This window comes from Ambystoma mexicanum, chromosome 3q (assembly GCF_040938575.1).
Source record: "Ambystoma mexicanum isolate Mex_15411 chromosome 3q, UKY_AmexF1_1, whole genome shotgun sequence".
NCBI classification, from domain to species: domain Eukaryota; kingdom Metazoa; phylum Chordata; class Amphibia; order Caudata; family Ambystomatidae; genus Ambystoma; species Ambystoma mexicanum.
In genome coordinates, this window is record NC_090926.1 from 382,645,757 (window position 1) to 382,653,399 (window position 7,643).

Genomic DNA, 7,643 nt, shown 5'->3' on the forward strand with positions numbered 1-7,643 from the left:
CAGGGAAGGGCTCCCCCATGTGGAGAATTGACTTCATTGAAATATTTGTCACAGGGCCCTTACAAATTACATTGAAAATATATATTCTGCTGCATTAACAACTTAAGTATAAATGAACAAATAAGGTTGGTAGTAACAAAAATGTGATTCTGGAGAGTAGTAAAATCAAAAAGTGATAGATGCTAGGATTTCAATTTAGCATTACCACTTTCATTGCTCTACACAACATTCCATGCCATAATTCTTTAGCATGTCTGTGCCATTACAGAAGGGGGCAAGCCATTAGCAAATGGCTCTTGGTTCTGCCACCAAAAGGTGCAGTTCAGTCTCATCTGCTAGGCCAGGTACCCTCTGAACTGGAACACAAGCAACCACAGGCAAAAACAGTCTTAACAGTTTGGGCAGGGCTGCTCACATTAGTGGCAGGGCCAAGTCTGATTTTCAGACAGTGGTATGAAAGGCTGACCAGAGCAATGCCGGTGGTTATGATTGATTCAGAGACTTACATCCATCCTTTTTTAGTTTTGACTGCTAGGTTTAAACCAGACCTTTTGCAGTAGAACACAGATAGGATGGAGACGAGATATGAGGAGAAACACACATCTTACGGGCATGTTTTGTCATTTACTGACCCACTAACTAGCCACGGCTATGTGAATGCCTATGGCATTACTACCAACTACCTGCCTCTGACCAGCCAAAATGTGCCCTTTGGGAGCTCTTTGAGCAGGCTCTATCACATGCACTGTACAGGTCCTGGCAGTGTTATATCTAAGAATTCTTTTGAGTGTAAATGAGCTCCTGGTTTGATAAAAAATCTCTTAATGTGTGTCTTCAACCAGTCGATTTTATAAGCAATATCTGTGTCAATGCCTCTGTTCTTTGCACTGGAGTCCTGTCTAAAACAAGCAATAGCAAAGCCAGCAGTTTTGGCTTGTGTATAGGTATTAGACAGGCATTTGCCGGGCAATAACACCATATGCCCAGGTACTCGCACAGTTCCCCTGCTGTGTCTATTTTATGGCAGGTCATACCCTTGTGGCAGTGCCTGGCAAATGCCTATTCATGCCTTAGGAAAAGCCAAAGTGGTTGACTTTGCCAATGAATGTTGATTTCAGTTTGTTTCCCTAAGTGAAAGTGTACACACCCAGATGTGGGTGCTTTGTTTGCTATGCTAGGGATTTAAGCTGCACATCACTGAGTTGGTTCAACAAGGCCCTACCTGAAAATGACCAGGCTAGGGTAGCAAGTATGGACCAGTTTCATATCTTCTTCTCATGAGTACTTGCCAGTGGGGTTCCAAACTAAATAGAATGTATCTTTGAATGGAAGCCTAGCCTGAACTGCTAGAACTTTTAATGATTCAAACTTATAAGTACTGAATTAATAAACCTCATACTGTTTGACTAACTTAACAGAGTTTGCATGTAAACAGAAAATGTGATGTAAATCCTCGGTACTGGGTGTTTAGGCAGTGCCAGAAATGGAAATTATTTGCAGGGGGTCCCCACCAGTGATGGGGAGGGGAGCAGGTTGGGAGGATTGTTCCCACCCCCCCCAATAAACATTTGCCTCTCAGAAGATTAATCATGAACACCTGGAAAATAACACAAGAGAATAACAGTTTGTTTAATGTTGCGGGAAAAGTATAAAAGATACATCTTTTAAAACTAAAAAACAGTATTTAAATATTTCCCAAAGAATGCAATCAGAGGTGGAGCCAACATTTGGACACATGCCCATTGCCCTTCCCCCTGCTCTGCCTCTTTCCCCTGAAACACAAACACCCAGGGCTGCACAGGCCCTCCCAGTGAGGTCGTACCTTTTCAATGGGTCTCAGAGGCAGATTATTTACAACAGGAAGTGATTAGTGATGCGAAAAGGTAACTGGCAGTGACCATTGCTGTAACACCTTTTTCTTAAAACTATATAAGGTGGGATTGTTGGGTGATTACAAATTAAGGGGATGAAGAACAAGCTTTGTGAAACAATGATCTGGTCATGCATTTCATTTCAGTTGTTCTCTTATGACATTTTTTGTAAGTTCTCATTATTTTCCATGCTGGAGGTTGTAGGTTACATTCAGGATGGGAAAAATAAAGCTACAATCATAGGAGTTAATTTTCCAAGTCAAACAGAGTGGAATAAGTGGTGCTAAAAGCATTAATCAAAACTTTTTCTCCGCTGCAAGATTTTGTATGATTTGGCAGGAGAAGTTGGAGAGCAGATCGGATTTAACATGTTTGCCTGTTCTTACATGTCCCCAGCCAAATCTGATTGGGTTTCCACCAGCATGTACTTTTATGTTGGTAGAACACCAATGGATTCCTATGGAATCCGCCTGACTTTTAGACCCTGGTAAAAACAGGCAGATTAAAAAAGAAACCATTATGGAGGGCACCCACAATCGTTAATTGTGGGAGGGATTTACACTTTTCAAGACACATAGTGTAAAAGTGAAGATCAAAGGCGATATTTACCAGTGTTTTATGCTTTACTTTAGCATTACTTGGTGGGAACAACTCAAATTGCATGGCGTGGCCCTTTTGCAAAAAAAAATGCAAACATGAGTGGTCCCCTCTGTGCAATTTAGGATTTAAAACCAAATGATTCCTTTACTCTTTTCATCAACATGTTTCTACAATGATGTATACATTCTCAGGTTGGTTTATCATGTGACTTTTTAAAGTAATTGTATACAATTGAGTATTCTTTTAGGTATTCAAAACCAACTTCAATACATATTTGTACCTTCTTGAGCTTGGAAGAAATATGGTCAAGTATCTAAATTTCAAGCAAGCCTCAAATTCTGGCTTTACTCCTTAGCCAAAGTGTGTGATCCTGGGCAAATCATTTCATCACACTGTCCCTTACCTGCAAAAATCAGGTACCTCTAGAAGTGATTTAGTTCACAGTATAATCTATTTTTTAAAAAGCCTCACTCATGGTTATAGAGATGGGCAGCACATGTTTCAGTACCTGCCAAGAACGCACACAAACCTTTCTTTGAAAATACCAGGCCACATTATTAAACAAACACATCAAACAAAATGTCATCATGGACAATTGCATATTATAACCAGTACATAAACATGATGTACCAGACAATGAGGTCACCCTTCTGATCACACCCCTCCCGGCTCTCTCTGCAGGCATGCTAGCACTCCCTTGTTCACTCAACTCAATTAAAATGTTCTGCAAAAATGCAACAAATAAATACAATTTAGTGCTTCGAAATGTCATTTTTTGTAGTTTTAGAAACAAAACGTCCTCTTCCATGCTTCAGTATTCTGGAGGGGGTCCCTGTATTTTACAACGACATGGAAGGACCACAAGCACCTCCTCCGGGGCCTGCTGGGAATAGTCACAGTGTTCAGGGTGGCATTGTTGAGTGCACATACGAGATGGAACAAAGACTGTGGGCCTCGGTGCTCAGTCCTCACAGAGTAAGAGGAATCATCACCCTTGATTCTCCTCAACCAGGCCAAGAATGACATAGTGTGGGTTTCTGGGGTAGGTGGGATTGGAGATACATGGAACAGGTGGTCAAGTGGACCTGATTGAAAGTGACTGGGGTGTGACAGGTGAAGAAGTGGATATAATATAAGCGGGAGGAGCAGATGGCAAAGGAAGATAGGTAGACTGATGTTGCAACACTATTATCCTTGTTTCTCTTTTGCTCTATACTGTTTTTTTTATAGAGCAGTGCAAATGTATTTTCCGGATCTGGGAAGGCATGTTTGGCTGGATCACAGGTCTAGGAAATCTGGATTAATGCCAATACTTTGTTTAGGGTACTCATACACCCACACCCAATGGAAATTGGGCGCCCCCTGATCACAAACCTGGCCCTACCAGATGGAAACTACTGGAGCCGGGCCTGTCCCCTGCCCTTCAGGACAGTCTGGCCCTCTCACAGCACCGCACGGAAGACATCCCTGCATTCTCTCGCTCGCTCAATGACATTTCCCTTATCCTCCAAGATTACCAAGATCAGAGGCACCCAAAGTCCCCTTCTGTGTCTCTCCCTCCACACCCCCTCTCTCCATTGCCCCTCATCCCGACATTGCCCCCCGCCTTGACTCGTGCTTCGCAAAACTCCAGCCAAACTAGCTCCCAACCCCTGAGAACCCAGTCCACTCTGTGCTCCTGCGGGTCCCAGTCAGTGCAAACAATCAAGGCGCTTTCCAGGCTTTTCTGCCCTTAACTCACCACCCTCTTTAACTTCCCTCTGACCACTGGCCCATTCTCTGTGGCTTCAAAGTAGCTTCTGCACTACCTGGCCTTAAAGCCCCACGCTTGATTCTAACAATCCTACCAACAACTACCTGTGTCCAATCTCCCAGTCACCACCTACCTGCTGGCCAATGAACTCTGTGACCCCATTCAATATGCGTTCCACATCAGAAACCCCACCAAAAACCTCTGTGACCCATCTCTCCAACTTACTAACCAATACTCATGACATCACACTTTTCACAATCCTCATCCTCTTCGACCTCTCAAAAGCCTTTGACCCTGTCTATTACCCGCCTCTCTCCCATACCATCTGTGGCCTCAGGAATGCTGCCCATGTTGTGATCACGTCTGAGTTGTAATAGCACACCTGCCATCTCACCGGCCATCGCCGGTAGTGCCATAGGTTCTGTGCTTGGACTACCTCTCTTTGATGAGCCCTTCTCACGCTTTGTCTTCTCTTCCAAACTTTTGGCAGGCAACCCCAAGTTTTCTTTTCTAATCCCTCCCTTACCACTGAACTAAACTCCTGCATCTTCTGCTGCTCTCCACCACTGGATGGCACTTTCATATCTCATACAGAATCCCTGAAGTTATCTACGCCTTATCTCTAAATTCTCACCCCTTCCTCATATCTTTTCCCCCTGACTTCCTCCCACCAGCCTAAAAGCCTCGAAATGTGGGTTTTTTCTTGGCAACACTGATCTCAGACTCGACCATTTCATAACCACTGTGACTGCAGCAAGACTGAACCCAGTAAACGTTAGGAAGACCCCCTCCCCCTTACCACTCTTCTAAAACTCACACCGCTGCTCTTGTCCTCAGCAGACCTGTTGTAACCTTCTCCTATGTCTTTCTCTCTACCCCTTTGATACTCTCCCCTGTTCCCACCCTACTTCTGCCCCCACCTTCTACCCGCTAGCTCTCGATACGCCATCAACGCCTCTTCATCTTCGACCTCTCGGGCTTGCCCGTCTGCCCCCATCTGGCTACCTCTGTTTCCTGATGCTTATTACCCTGCACCCTTCTTCCCTGATACTCATACACCATCTGTTGCCCATGGCTTACACATCTCCTTCTGCTCCCCCGTCTTTGCCCCCAACTGGAACTCCCACCATCCAAATATCAGGAACATCACCCCCATCCTAGCATTCAAATCTTCCCTCAAGCAGCACCTCTTTGCCCCTGACCCTCCTTATTATGCCACTCCTAATCGCCCTCATCTGGCATGTTCCCTACCCCAAACTTCACAGAACTGTACCTAATAATAAACTGTAGCAAACTATCAAACCATTTGAGAATTAAGGCAGATGCTGTAAACTGCCAAACGGTCGGCGTGTCCTTTGCCCGCATCCGTGTCCCCACTTCCTCTTCAGCCACAGGTTGAGGTCTCATCTCTGTTTGAATAATACTGGAACGCACCTGGAAACAGGATCCCTCCACTTATGGCTGCTCAGTTTGTACAGCGTTTCTATTCAAAGCGTGATGTGGCCGGATGCAAACAGATGCAAAATGTGAGGTTGCGGGCCAGTTCTGGAGGAACATCTGACAACAGATATTGAACAATATCCTCTCCATCTACTTTGGCCTTTTCCATGGCCCCTCTCTGGAGAACCATGGGGAGGAGGGAGAGAAGCACAAGATGACAATAGGCCCTTTCAGACCACTGGGGTTGGTTGTCGGCCTCAGTGGTTGTTGTTGGAGAGTGTGGCAAATCACCCAGAAAAAGTGAATTTATAACAAATTGGTAAAATCTTTCTTCAGTGGTAGCAACCGCCTGATGCCACAGACGGTGGTAGCATAATTGACCTAAAACATTTGAACGAAAACATTTGATCGCATTTTTGTGACATTTCTTTCAGTGGTATTTATTTTTTATTTATTTTATTTATTCAAATTTATTTAAAGCGCACGTCAGCCCGGGGGCATCGTGGCACTGTTACATGAAGACATAATCTGGTTACACTGGAAGGAAGATGGTTACAAAGCAATTTTCATTACAGGACACATTTCGTAGCAGACGTAAGAGAGCAAGTGTAGGCGAAGGAGGGAGGATGTTAGTTGAATACTGTGGTTTTGAGGGCTTTGTGAGTACAGCGATGGTTCTGCTCAGAGTGAGTTGGGGAGGGCATTCCAGAGCTTGGGTGCTATGTGTGGGAAGCCAATGCCGCTGGCTTAGGCTCTTCTTACAGTGGTTACTCGGAGTTGTACTAATGGGGACAGGGAGCCCATAGCAACTACTAGGGCAGGAGGCTCATAGCAACTAATGGGGCCAGGGAGCCCATAGCAACTAATAGGGACAGGGAGCCCATCGCAACTAATAGGGACAGGGAGCCCATCGAAACTACTAGGGACAGGGAGCCCATAGAAACTACTAGGGCAGGAGGCTCATAGCAACTAATGGGGCGAGGGAGCCCATAGCAACTAATAGGGACAGGGAGCCCATGGCAACTAATGGGGCCAGGGAGCCCATAGCAACTAATAGGGACAGGGAGCCCATGGCAACTAATAGGGACAGGGAGCCCATAGCAACTACTATGGCAGGAGGCTCATACCAACTAATGGTGCCAGGGAGCCCATAGCAACTAATAGGGACAGGGAGCCCATAGCAACTACTAGGGCAGGAGGCTCATAGGTACTAATGGAGCCAGGGAGCCCATAGCAACTAATAGGGACAGGGAGCCCATAGCAACTAATAGGGACAGGGAGCCCATAGCAACTACAAGGGCTAGGAGGATCATAGGTACTAATGGGGACAGGAGCCCTATAGCAACTAATTGGGACAGGGAGCCCATAGCAACTACTGGAGCATGAGGCCCATAGCAACTAATGGGGCCAGGAAGTCCATAGCAACTAATAGAAGCAGGAAGCCCATAGCAACTAATAGGACCAGGAGCCCCATAGCAACTAATGAGGACAGGAAGCCCATGGCAACTACTAGGGCAGGAGGCTCATAGCAACTAATGGGGACAGGAGCCCATAGCAACTAATGGGGCCAGGAAGCCCATAGCAACTAATAGGACCAGGAGCCCCATAGCAACTAATGGGGACAGGAAGCCCATGGCAACTACTAGGGCAGGAGGCTCATAGGAACTGATGGGGACAGGAGCCCCATAGCAACTAATAGGGGCAAGAGCCCCATAGCAACTAATTGGGCCAGGAAGCCCATAGCAAATAATAGGTCCAGGAAGTCGATAGCAACTCAAAGGGCCAGGAAGGCCATAGCACGTATTAGGGCCAGGAAGCCCAAGTAACCCACTAGGGCTAGGAGGCTCATAGGAACTAATGGGGACAGGAGCCCCATAGCAACTAATGGGGACACGAAGCACATGGCAACTAATAGGACCAGGAGCCCCATGGCAACTAATAGGGGCGGGAGCCCCATAGCAACTAATGGGGACATGAAG